The sequence below is a fragment of the Lepisosteus platostomus genome, chromosome 2 (assembly GCF_059453375.1).
Source record: "Lepisosteus platostomus isolate fLepPlt1 chromosome 2, fLepPlt1.hap1, whole genome shotgun sequence".
Lineage (NCBI taxonomy): Eukaryota > Metazoa > Chordata > Actinopteri > Semionotiformes > Lepisosteidae > Lepisosteus > Lepisosteus platostomus.
The window spans coordinates 13,760,682-13,774,398 of NC_142612.1; positions in this window are offsets into that span (position 1 = coordinate 13,760,682).

A 13,717-nucleotide genomic window follows, 5' to 3' on the forward strand; every position below is an offset into this window, starting at 1 on the left:
CTGGTAATTGGCATGATTCGGACTAATTGGGAGTCATTTGGCGACTTTTTTGAACACAGTTTTTATGCCAGGGATTTGGAAGTATGTTCCAAAAGTGTCCGAGCTAGGGTTAGGGTTAGTGTTGGAACAACAGCTACACATGTTCTAATGCATTTGCTGGGCTTTCGGATGTATTTGCAGTGCAGGACAGGTGTTGTTTTGCTGTTTCGTCGAAAAACAATTTTTGCCCAATTTTGCCGTTTTTCCTAAGCCGCGCGCCTGTCAAAAATGGTCGAAAATCAAAATTCTCAATCCACACTTTGTACGTGCTAAACTTTCTTCTTTTCTCTTTTGAAACCTAGAGGAAAGAACAAGTTTGGCCAAAATTGTCTGGGAATTGTAATTTTCACTGAAAACCACTCACCCATTTCGTATTTGAAATGTCTTTCCAGCAGCAGGATGTAAAAAAAAGCAATGCCACAAAATTGAAACCCTTTGACACTAGATGCATTAAAAATACCTGTTAACTGGTAATTGGAATGATTCGGACTAATTGGGAGTCATTTGTGGAATTTTTTTAACACGGTTTTTATGGCAGGGATTTGGAAGCATGTTCCAAAAGTGTCCGAGCTAGGGTTAGGGTTAGTGTTGGAACAACAGCTACACATGTTCTAATGCATTTGCTGGGCTTTCGGATGTGTTTGCAGTGCAGAACAGGTGTTGTTTTGCTGTTTCGTCGAAAAACAATTTTGGCCCAATTTTGCCGTTTTTGCTAAGCCGCACGCCTTTCAAAAATGGTCGAAAATCAAAATTCTCAATCCACACTTTGTACGTGCTAAACTTTCTTCTTTTCTCTTTTGAAACCTAGAGGAAAGAACAAGTTTGGCCAAACTTGTCTGGGAATTGTAATTTTCACTGAAAACCACTCACCCATTTCGTATTTGAAATGTCTTTCCAGCAGCAGGATGTAAAAAAAAGCAATGCCACAAAATTGAAACCCATTGACACTAGATGCATTAAAAATACCTGTTAACTGGTAATTGGCATGATTCGGACTAATTGGGAGTCATCTGTGGAATTTTTTTAACACAGCTTTATGGCAGGGATTTGGAATCATGTTCCAAAAGTGTCCGAGCTAGGGTTAGGGTTAGTGTTGGAACAACAGCTACACATGTTCTAATGCATTTGCTGGGCTTTCGGATGTGTTTGCAGTGCAGGACAGGTGTTGTTTTGCTGTTTCGTCGAAAAAAAATTTTGGCCCAATTTTGCCGTTTTTGCTAAGCCGCGCGCCTGTCAAAAATGGTCGAAAATCAAAATTCTCAATCCACACTTTGTACGTGCTAAACTTTCTTCTTTTCTCTTTTGAAACCTAGAGGAAAGAACAAGTTTGGCCAAACTTGTCTGGGAATTGTAATTTTCACTGTAGACCACTCACCCATTTCGTATTTGAAATGTCTTTCCAGCAGCAGGATGTATAAAAAAGCAATGCCACAAAATTGAAACCCTTTGACACTAGATGCATTAAAAATACCTGTTAACTGGTAATTGGCATGATTCGGACTAATTGGGAGTCATTTGTGGAATTTTTTTAACACGGTTTTTATGGCAGGGATTTGGAAGCATGTTCCAAAAGTGTCCGAGCTAGGGTTAGGGTTAGTGTTGGAACAACAGCTACACATGTTCTAATGCATTTGCTGGGCTTTCGGACGTATTTACAGTGCAGGACAGGTGTTGTTTTGCTGTTTCGTCGAAAAACAATTTTGGCCCAATTTTGCCGTTTTTGCTAAGCCGCGCGCCTGTCAAAAATGGTCGAAAATCAAAATTCTCAATCCACACTTTGTACGTGCTAAACTTTCTTCTTTTCTCTTTTGAAACCTAGAGGAAAGAACAAGTTTGGCCAAACTCTTCTGGGAATTGTAATTTTCACTGAAAACCACTCACCCATTTCGTATTTGAAATGTCTTTCCAGCAGCAGGATGTAAAAAAAAGCAATGCCACAAAATTGAAACCCGTTGACACTAGATGCATTAAAAATACCTGTTAACTGGTAATTGGCATGATTCGGACTAATTGGGAGTCATTTGTGGAATTTTTTTAACACGGTTTTTATGGCAGGGATTTGGAAGCATGTTCCAAAAGTGTCCGAGCTAGGGTTAGGGTTAGTGTTGGAACAACAGCTACACATGTTCTAATGCATTTGCTGGGCTTTCGGATGTGTTTGCAGTGCAGAACAGGTGTTGTTTTGCTGTTTCGTCGAAAAACAATTTTGGCCCAATTTTGCCGTTTTTGCTAAGCCGCGCGCCTGTCAAAAATGGTCGAAAATCAAAATTCTCAATCCACACTTTGTACGTGCTAAACTTTCTTCTTTTCTCTTTTGAAACCTAGAGGAAAGAACAAGTTTGGCCAAAATTGTCTGGGAATTGTAATTTTCACTGAAAACCACTCACCCATTTCGTATTTGAAATGTCTTTCCAGCAGCAGGATGTAAAAAAAAGCAATGCCACAAAATTGAAACCCTTTGACACTAGATGCATTAAAAATACCTGTTAACTGGTAATTGGCATGATTCGGACTAATTGGGAGTCATCTGTGGAATTTTTTTAACACAGCTTTATGGCAGGGATTTGGAATCATGTTCCAAAAGTGTCCGAGCTAGGGTTAGGGTTAGTGTTGGAACAACAGCTACACATGTTCTAATGTATTTGCTGTGCTTTCGGATGTATTTGCAGTGCAGGACAGGTGTTGTTTTGCTGTTTCGTCGAAAAACAATTTTGGCCCAATTTTGCCGTTTTTGCTAAGCCGCGCGCCTGTCAAAAATGGTCGAAAATCAAAATTCTCAATCCACACTTTGTACGTGCTAAACTTTCTTCTTTTCTCTTTTGAAACCTAGAGGAAAGAACAAGTTTGGCCAAACTTGTCTGGGAATTGTAATTTTCACTGTAGACCACTCACCCATTTCGTATTTGAAATGTCTTTCCAGCAGCAGGATGTATAAAAAAGCAATGCCACAAAATTGAAACCCTTTGACACTAGATGCATTAAAAATACCTGTTAACTGGCAATTGGCATGATTCGGACTAATTGGGAGTCATTTGTGGAATTTTTTTAACACAGTTTTTATGGCAGGGTTTTGGAAGCATGTTCCAAAAGTGTCCGAGCTAGGGTTAAGGTTAGTGTTGGAACAACAGCTACACATGTTCTAATGCATTTGCTGGGCTTTCGGATGTGTTTGCAGTGCAGGACAGGTGTTGTTTTGCTGTTTCGTCGAAAAACAATTTTGGCCCAATTTTGCCGTTTTTGCTAAGCCGCGCGCCTGTCAAAAATGGTTGAAAATCAAAATTTTCAATCCACACTTTGTACGTGCTAAACTTTCTTCTTTTCTCTTTTGAAACCTAGAGGAAAGAACAAGTTTGGCCAAACTTGTCTGGGAATTGTAATTTTCACTGAAAACCACTCACCCATTTCGTATTTGAAATGTCTTTCCAGCAGCAGGATGTAAAAAAAAGCAATGCCACAAAATTGAAACCGTTTCACACTAGATGTATTAAAAATACCTGTTACCTGGTAATTGGCATGATTCGGCCTAGTAGGGAGTCATTTGTTGACTTTTTTGAACACAGCTTTACGGCAGGGATTTGGAATCATGTTCCAAAAGTGTCCGAGCTAGGGTTAGGGTTAGTGTTGGAACAACAGCTACACATGTTCTAATGCATTTGCTGGGCTTTCGGATGTGTTTGCAGTGTAGGACAGGTGTTGTTTTGCTGTTTCGTCGAAAAACAATTTTGGCCCAATTTTGCCGTTTTTGCTAAGCCGCGCGCCTGTCAAAAATGGTCGAAAATCAAAATTCTCAATCCACACTTTGTACGTGCTAAACTTTCTTCTTTTCTCTTTTGAAACCTAGAGGAAAGAACAAGTTTGGCCAAACTTGTCTGGGAATTGTAATTTTCACTGAAAACCACTCACCCATTTCGTATTTGAAATGTCTTTCCAGCAGCAGGATGTAAAAAAAAGAAATGCCAGAAAATTGAAACCCTTTCACACTAGATGTATTAAAAATACCTGTTAACTGGTAATTGCCATGATCCGGCCTAGTAGGGAGTCATTTGTTGACCTTTTTGAACACAGCTTTATGGCAGGGATTTGGAATCATGTTCCAAAAGTGTCCGAGCTAGGGTTAGGGTTAGTGTTGGAACAACAGCTACACATGTTCTAATGCATTTGCTGGGCTTTCGGATGTGTTTGCAGTGCAGAACAGGTGTTGTTTTGCTGTTTCGTCGAAAAACAATTTTGGCCCAATTTTGCCGTTTTTGCTAAGCCGCGCGCCTGTCAAAAATGGTTGAAAATCAAAATTCTCAATCCACACTTTGTACGTGCTAAACTTTCTTCTTTTCTCTTTTGAAACCTAGAGGAAAGAACAAGTTTGGCCAAAATTGTTAGGGAATTGTAATTTTCACTGAAAACCACTCACCCATTTCGTATTTGAAATGTCTTTCCAGCAGCAGGATGTAAAAAAAAGCAATGCCACAAAATTGAAACCCTTTGACACTAGATGCATTAAAAATACCTGTTAACTGGTAATTGGCATGATTCGGACTAATTGGGAGTCATTTGTCGACTTTTTTGAACACAGTTGTTATGCCAGGGATTTGGAGGTATGTTCCAAAAGTGTCCGAGCTAGGGTTAGGGTTAATGTTGGAACAACAGCTACACATGTTCTAATGCATTTGCTGGGCTTTCGGATGTGTTTGCAGTGCAGGACAGGTGTTGTTTTCCTGTTTCGTCGAAAAACAATTTTGGCCCAATTTTGCCGTTTTTGCTAAGCCGCGCGCCTGTCAAAAATGGTCGAAAATCAAAATTCTCAATCCACACTTTGTACGTGCTAAACTTTCTTCTTTTCTCTTTTGAAACCTAGAGGAAAGAACAAGTTTGGCCAAACTTGTCTGGGAATTGTAATTTTCACTGAAAACCACTCACCCATTTCGTATTTGAAATGTCTTTCCAGCAGCAGGATGTAAAAATAAGCAATGCCATAAAATTGAAACCCTTTGACACTAGATGCATTAAAAATACCTGTTAACTGGTAATTGGCATGATTCGGACTAATTGGGAGTCATTTGTGGAATTTTTTTAACACGGTTTTTATGGCAGGGATTTGGAAGCATGTTCCAAAAGTGTCCGAGCTAGGGTTAGGGTTAGTGTTGGAACAACAGCTACACATGTTCTAATGCATTTGCTGTGCTTTCGGATGTATTTGCAGTGCAGGACAGGTGTTGTTTTGCTGTTTCGTCGAAAAACAATTTTTGCCCAATTTTGCCGTTTTTGCTAAGCCGCGCGCCTGTCAAAAATGGTCGAAAATCAAAATTCTCAATCCACACTTTGTACGTGCTAAACTTTCTTCTTTTCTCTTTTGAAACCTAGAGGAAAGAACAAGTTTGGCCAAACTTGACTGGGAATTGTAATTTTCACTGAAAACCACTCACCCATTTCGTATTTGACATGTCTTTCCAGCAGCAGGATGTAAAAAAAAGCAATGCCCCAGAATTGAAACCCTTTGACACTAGATGCATTAAAAATACCTGTTAACTGGTAATTGGCATGATTCGGACTAATTGGGAGTCATTTGTGGAATTTTTTTAACACGGTTTTTATGGCAGGTATTTGGAAGCATGTTCCAAAAGTGTCCGAGCTAGGGTTAGGGTTAGTGTTGGAACAACAGCTACACATGTCCTAATGCATTTGCTGGGCTTTCAGATGTGTTTGCAGTGCAGGACAGGTGTTGTTTTGCTGTTTCGTCGAAAAACAATTTTGGCCCAATTTTGCCATTTTTGCTAAGCCGCGCGCCTGTCAAAAATGGTCGAAAATCAAAATTCTCAATCCACACTTTGTACGTGCTAAACTTTCTTCTTTTCTCTTTTGAAACCTAGAGGAAAGAACAAGTTTGGCCAAACTTGTCTGGGAACTGTAATTTTCACTGAAAACCACTCACCCATTTCGTATTTGAAATGTCTTTCCAGCAGCAGGATGTAAAAAAAAGCAATGCCACAAAATTGAAACCCTTTGACACTAGATGTATTAAAAATACCTGTTAACTGGTAATTGGCATGATTCGGACTAATTGGGAGTCATTTGTTGACTTTTTTGAACACAGCTTTATGGCAGGGATTTGGAATCATGTTCCAAAAGTGTCCGAGCTAGGGTTAGGGTTAGTGTTGGAACAACAGCTACACATGTTCTAATGCATTTGCTGGGCTTTCGGATGTGTTTGCAGTGCAGGACAGGTGTTGTTTTGCTGTTTCGTCGAAAAACAATTTTGGCCCAATTTTGCCGTTTTTGCTAAGCTGCGCGCCTGTCAAAAATGGTTGAAAATCAAAATTTTCAATCCACACTTTGTACGTGCTAAACTTTCTTCTTTTCTCTTTTGAAACCTAGAGGAAAGAACAAGTTTGGCCAAACTTGTCTGGGAATTGTAATTTTCACTGAAAACCACTCACCCATTTCGTATTTGAAATGTCTTCCCAGCAGCAGGATGTAAAAAAAAGCAATGCCACAAAATTGAAACCGTTTCACACTAGATGTATTAAAAATACCTGTTACCTGGTAATTGGCATGATTCGGCCTAGTAGGGAGTCATTTGTTGACTTTTTTGAACACAGCTTTACGGCAGGGATTTGGAATCATGTTCCAAAAGTGTCCGAGCTAGGGTTAGGGTTAGTGTTGGAACAACAGCTACACATGTTCTAATGCATTTGCTGGGCTTTCGGATGTGTTTGCAGTGCAGAACAGGTGTTGTTTTGCTGTTTCGTCGAAAAACAATTTTGGCCCAATTTTGCCGTTTTTGCTAAGCCGCGCGCCTTTCAAAAATTGTCGAAAATCAAAATTCTCAATCCACACTTTGTACGTGCTAAACTTTCTTCTTTTCTCTTTTGAAACCTAGAGGAAAGAACAAGTTTGGCCAAACTTGTCTGGGAATTGTAATTTTCACTGTAGACTACTCACCCATTTCGTATTTGAAATGTCTTTCCAGCAGCAGGATGTATAAAAAAGCAATGCCACAAAATTGAAACCCTTTGACACTAGATGCATTAAAAATACCTGTTAACTGGTAATTGGCATGATTCGGACTAATTGGGAGTCATTTGTGGAATTTTTTTAACACGGTTTTTATGGCAGGGTTTTGGAAGCATGTTCCAAAAGTGTCCGAGCTAGGGTTAAGGTTAGTGTTGGAACAACAGCTACACATGTTCTAATGCATTTGCTGGGCTTTCGGATGTGTTTGCAGTGCAGGACAGGTGTTGTTTTGCTGTTTCGTCGGAAAACAATTTTGGCCCAATTTTGCCGTTTTTGCTAAGCCGCGCGCCTGTCAAAAATGGTCGAAAATCAAAATTCTCAATCCACACTTTGTACGTGCTAAACTTTCTTCTTTTCTCTTTTGAAACCTAGAGGAAAGAACAAGTTTGGCCAAACTTGTCTGGGAATTGTAATTTTCACTGAAAACCACTCACCCATTTCGTATTTGAAATGTCTTTCCAGCAGCAGGATGTAAAAATAAGCAATGCCATAAAATTGAAACCCTTTGACACTAGATGCATTAAAAATACCTGTTAACTGGTAATTGGCATGATTCGGACTAATTGGGAGTCATTTGTGGAATTTTTTTAACACGGTTTTTATGGCAGGGATTTGGAAGCATGTTCCAAAAGTGTCCGAGCTAGGGTTAGGGTTAGTGTTGGAACAACAGCTACACATGTTCTAATGCATTTGCTGGGCTTTCGGACGTATTTACAGTACAGGACAGGTGTTGTTTTGCTGTTTCGTCGAAAAACAATTTTGGCCCAATTTTGCCGTTTTTGCTAAGCCGCGCGCCTGTCAAAAATGGTCGAAAATCAAAATTCTCAATCCACACTTTGTACGTGCTAAACTTTCTTCTTTTCTCTTTTGAAACCTAGAGGAAAGAACAAGTTTGGCCAAACTTGTCTGGGAATTGTAATTTTCACTGAAAACCACTCACCCATTTCGTATTTGAAATGTCTTTCCAGCAGCAGGATGTAAAAAAAAGAAATGCCAGAAAATTGAAACCCTTTCACACTAGATGTATTAAAAATACCTGTTAACTGGTAATTGCCATGATCCGGCCTAGTAGGGAGTCATTTGTTGACCTTTTTGAACACAGCTTTATGGCAGGGATTTGGAATCATGTTCCAAAAGTGTCCGAGCTAGGGTTAGGGTTAGTGTTGGAACAACAGCTACACATGTTCTAATGCATTTGCTGGGCTTTCGGATGTGTTTGCAGTGCAGAACAGGTGTTGTTTTGCTGTTTCGTCGAAAAACAATTTTGGCCCAATTTTGCCGTTTTTGCTAAGCCGCGCGCCTTTCAAAAATTGTCGAAAATCAAAATTCTCAATCCACACTTTGTACGTGCTAAACTTTCTTCTTTTCTCTTTTGAAACCTAGAGGAAAGAACAAGTTTGGCCAAACTTGTCTGGGAATTGTAATTTTCACTGTAGACTACTCACCCATTTCGTATTTGAAATGTCTTTCCAGCAGCAGGATGTATAAAAAAGCAATGCCACAAAATTGAAACCCTTTGACACTAGATGCATTAAAAATACCTGTTAACTGGTAATTGGCATGATTCGGACTAATTGGGAGTCATTTGTGGAATTTTTTTAACACGGTTTTTATGGCAGGGTTTTGGAAGCATGTTCCAAAAGTGTCCGAGCTAGGGTTAAGGTTAGTGTTGGAACAACAGCTACACATGTTCTAATGCATTTGCTGGGCTTTCGGATGTGTTTGCAGTGCAGGACAGGTGTTGTTTTGCTGTTTCGTCGGAAAACAATTTTGGCCCAATTTTGCCGTTTTTGCTAAGCCGCGCGCCTGTCAAAAATGGTCGAAAATCAAAATTCTCAATCCACACTTTGTACGTGCTAAACTTTCTTCTTTTCTCTTTTGAAACCTAGAGGAAAGAACAAGTTTGGCCAAACTTGTCTGGGAATTGTAATTTTCACTGAAAACCACTCACCCATTTCGTATTTGAAATGTCTTTCCAGCAGCAGGATGTAAAAATAAGCAATGCCATAAAATTGAAACCCTTTGACACTAGATGCATTAAAAATACCTGTTAACTGGTAATTGGCATGATTCGGACTAATTGGGAGTCATTTGTGGAATTTTTTTAACACGGTTTTTATGGCAGGGATTTGGAAGCATGTTCCAAAAGTGTCCGAGCTAGGGTTAGGGTTAGTGTTGGAACAACAGCTACACATGTTCTAATGCATTTGCTGGGCTTTCGGACGTATTTACAGTACAGGACAGGTGTTGTTTTGCTGTTTCGTCGAAAAACAATTTTGGCCCAATTTTGCCGTTTTTGCTAAGCCGCGCGCCTGTCAAAAATGGTCGAAAATCAAAATTCTCAATCCACACTTTGTACGTGCTAAACTTTCTTCTTTTCTCTTTTGAAACCTAGAGGAAAGAACAAGTTTGGCCAAACTTGTCTGGGAATTGTAATTTTCACTGAAAACCACTCACCCATTTCGTATTTGAAATGTCTTTCCAGCAGCAGGATGTAAAAATAAGCAATGCCATAAAATTGAAACCCTTTGACACTAGATGCATTAAAAATACCTGTTAACTGGTAATTGGCATGATTCGGACTAATTGGGAGTCATTTGTGGAATTTTTTTAACACGGTTTTTATGGCAGGGATTTGGAAGCATGTTCCAAAAGTGTCCGAGCTAGGGTTAGGGTTAGTGTTGGAACAACAGCTACACATGTTCTAATGCATTTGCTGGGCTTTCGGACGTATTTACAGTACAGGACAGGTGTTGTTTTGCTGTTTCGTCGAAAAACAATTTTGGCCCAATTTTGCCGTTTTTGCTAAGCCGCGCGCCTGTCAAAAATGGTCGAAAATCAAAATTCTCAATCCACACTTTGTACGTGCTAAACTTTCTTCTTTTCTCTTTTGAAACCTAGAGGAAAGAACAAGTTTGGCCAAACTTGTCTGGGAATTGTAATTTTCACTGAAAACCACTCACCCATTTCGTATTTGAAATGTCTTTCCAGCAGCAGGATGTAAAAAAAAGAAATGCCAGAAAATTGAAACCCTTTCACACTAGATGTATTAAAAATACCTGTTAACTGGTAATTGCCATGATCCGGCCTAGTAGGGAGTCATTTGTTGACCTTTTTGAACACAGCTTTATGGCAGGGATTTGGAATCATGTTCCAAAAGTGTCCGAGCTAGGGTTAGGGTTAGTGTTGGAACAACAGCTACACATGTTCTAATGCATTTGCTGGGCTTTCGGATGTGTTTGCAGTGCAGAACAGGTGTTGTTTTGCTGTTTCGTCGAAAAACAATTTTGGCCCAATTTTGCCGTTTTTGCTAAGCCGCGCGCCTTTCAAAAATTGTCGAAAATCAAAATTCTCAATCCACACTTTGTACGTGCTAAACTTTCTTCTTTTCTCTTTTGAAACCTAGAGGAAAGAACAAGTTTGGCCAAACTTGTCTGGGAATTGTAATTTTCACTGTAGACTACTCACCCATTTCGTATTTGAAATGTCTTTCCAGCAGCAGGATGTATAAAAAAGCAATGCCACAAAATTGAAACCCTTTGACACTAGATGCATTAAAAATACCTGTTAACTGGTAATTGGCATGATTCGGACTAATTGGGAGTCATTTGTGGAATTTTTTTAACACGGTTTTTATGGCAGGGTTTTGGAAGCATGTTCCAAAAGTGTCCGAGCTAGGGTTAAGGTTAGTGTTGGAACAACAGCTACACATGTTCTAATGCATTTGCTGGGCTTTCGGATGTGTTTGCAGTGCAGGACAGGTGTTGTTTTGCTGTTTCGTCGGAAAACAATTTTGGCCCAATTTTGCCGTTTTTGCTAAGCCGCGCGCCTGTCAAAAATGGTCGAAAATCAAAATTCTCAATCCACACTTTGTACGTGCTAAACTTTCTTCTTTTCTCTTTTGAAACCTAGAGGAAAGAACAAGTTTGGCCAAACTTGTCTGGGAATTGTAATTTTCACTGAAAACCACTCACCCATTTCGTATTTGAAATGTCTTTCCAGCAGCAGGATGTAAAAATAAGCAATGCCATAAAATTGAAACCCTTTGACACTAGATGCATTAAAAATACCTGTTAACTGGTAATTGGCATGATTCGGACTAATTGGGAGTCATTTGTGGAATTTTTTTAACACGGTTTTTATGGCAGGGATTTGGAAGCATGTTCCAAAAGTGTCCGAGCTAGGGTTAGGGTTAGTGTTGGAACAACAGCTACACATGTTCTAATGCATTTGCTGGGCTTTCGGACGTATTTACAGTACAGGACAGGTGTTGTTTTGCTGTTTCGTCGAAAAACAATTTTGGCCCAATTTTGCCGTTTTTGCTAAGCCGCGCGCCTGTCAAAAATGGTCGAAAATCAAAATTCTCAATCCACACTTTGTACGTGCTAAACTTTCTTCTTTTCTCTTTTGAAACCTAGAGGAAAGAACAAGTTTGGCCAAACTCTTCTGGGAATTGTAATTTTCACTGAAAACCACTCACCCATTTCGTATTTGAAATGTCTTTCCAGCAGCAGGATGTAAAAAAAAGGAATGCCACAAAATTGAAACCCGTTGACACTAGATGCATTAAAAATACCTGTTAACTGGTAATTGGCATGATTCGGACTAATTGGGAGTCATTTGTCGACTTTTTTGAACACAGTTTTTATGCCAGGGATTTGGAAGTATGTTCCAAAAGTGTCCGAGCTAGGGTTAGGGTTAGTGTTGGAACAACAGCTACACATGTTCTAATGCATTTGCTGTGCTTTCGGATGTATTTGCAGTGCAGGACAGGTGTTGTTTTGCTGTTTCGTCGAAAAACAATTTTTGCCCAATTTTGCCGTTTTTGCTAAGCCGCGCGCCTGTCAAAAATGGTCGAAAATCAAAATTCTCAATCCACACTTTGTACGTGCTAAACTTTCTTCTTTTCTCTTTTGAAACCTAGAGGAAAGAACAAGTTTGGCCAAAATTGTCTGGGAATTGTAATTTTCACTGAAAACCACTCACCCATTTCGTATTTGAAATGTCTTTCCAGCAGCAGGATGTAAAAAAAAGCAATGCCACAAAATTGAAACCCTTTGACACTTGATGCATTAAAAATACCTGTTAACTGGTAATTGGCATGATTCGGACTAATTGGGAGTCATTTGTGGAATTTTTTTAACACGGTTTTTATGGCAGGGATTTGGAAGCATGTTCCAAAAGTGTCCGAGATAGGGTTAGGGTTAGTGTTGGAACAACAGCTACACATGTTCTCATGCATTTGCTGGGCTTTCGGATGTGTTTGCAGTGCAGGACAGGTGTTGTTTTGCTGTTTCATCGAAAAACAATTTTGGCCCAATTTTGCCGTTTTTGCTAAGCCGCGCCTGTCAAAAATGGTCGAAAATCAAAATTCTCAATCCACACTTTGTACGTGCTAAACTTTCTTCTTTTCTCTTTTGAAACCTAGAGGAAAGAACAAGTTTGGCCAAACTTGTCTGGGAACTGTAATTTTCACTGAAAACCACTCACCCATTTCGTATTTGAAATGTCTTTCCAGCAGCAGGATGTAAAAAAAAGCAATGCCACAAAATTGAAACCCTTTGACACTAGATGTATTAAAAATACCTGTTAACTGGTAATTGGCATGATTCGGACTAATTGGGAGTCATTTGTGGAATTTTTTTAACACGGTTTTTATGGCAGGGATTTGGAAGCATGTTCCAAAAGTGTCCGAGCTAGGGTTAGGGTTAGTGTTGGAACAACAGCTACACATGTTCTCATGCATTTGCTGTGCTTTCAGATGTATTTGCAGTGCAGGACAGGTGTTGTTTTGCTGTTTCGTCGAAAAACAATTTTGGCCCAATTTTGCCGTTTTTGCTAAGCCACGCGCCTGTCAAAAATGGTCGAAAATCAAAATTCTCAATCCACACTTTGTACGTGCTAAACTTTCTTCTTTTCTCTTTTGAAACCTAGAGGAAAGAACAAGTTTGGCCAAACTTGACTGGGAATTGTAATTTTCACTGAAAACCACTCACCCATTTCGTATTTGACATGTCTTTCCAGCAGCAGGATGTAAAAAAAAGCAATGCCCCAAAATTGAAACCCTTTGACACTAGATGCATTAAAAATACCTGTTAACTGGTAATTGGCATGATTCGGACTAATTGGGAGTCATTTGTGGAATTTTTTTAACACGGTTTTTATGGCAGGTATTTGGAAGCATGTTCCAAAAGTGTCCGAGCTAGGGTTAGGGTTAGTGTTGGAACAACAGCTACACATGTCCTAATGCATTTGCTGGGCTTTCAGATGTGTTTGCAGTGCAGGACAGGTGTTGTTTTGCTGTTTCGTCGAAAAACAATTTTGGCCCAATTTTGCCATTTTTGCTAAGCCGCGCGCCTGTCAAAAATGGTCGAAAATCAAAATTCTCAATCCACACTTTGTACGTGCTAAACTTTCTTCTTTTCTCTTTTGAAACCTAGAGGAAAGAACAAGTTTGGCCAAACTTGTCTGGGAACTGTAATTTTCACTGAAAACCACTCACCCATTTCGTATTTGAAATGTCTTTCCAGCAGCAGGATGTAAAAAAAAGCAATGCCACAAAATTGAAACCCTTTGACACTAGATGTATTAAAAATACCTGTTAACTGGTAATTGGCATGATTCGGACTAATTGGGAGTCATTTGTTGACTTTTTTGAACACAGCTTTAT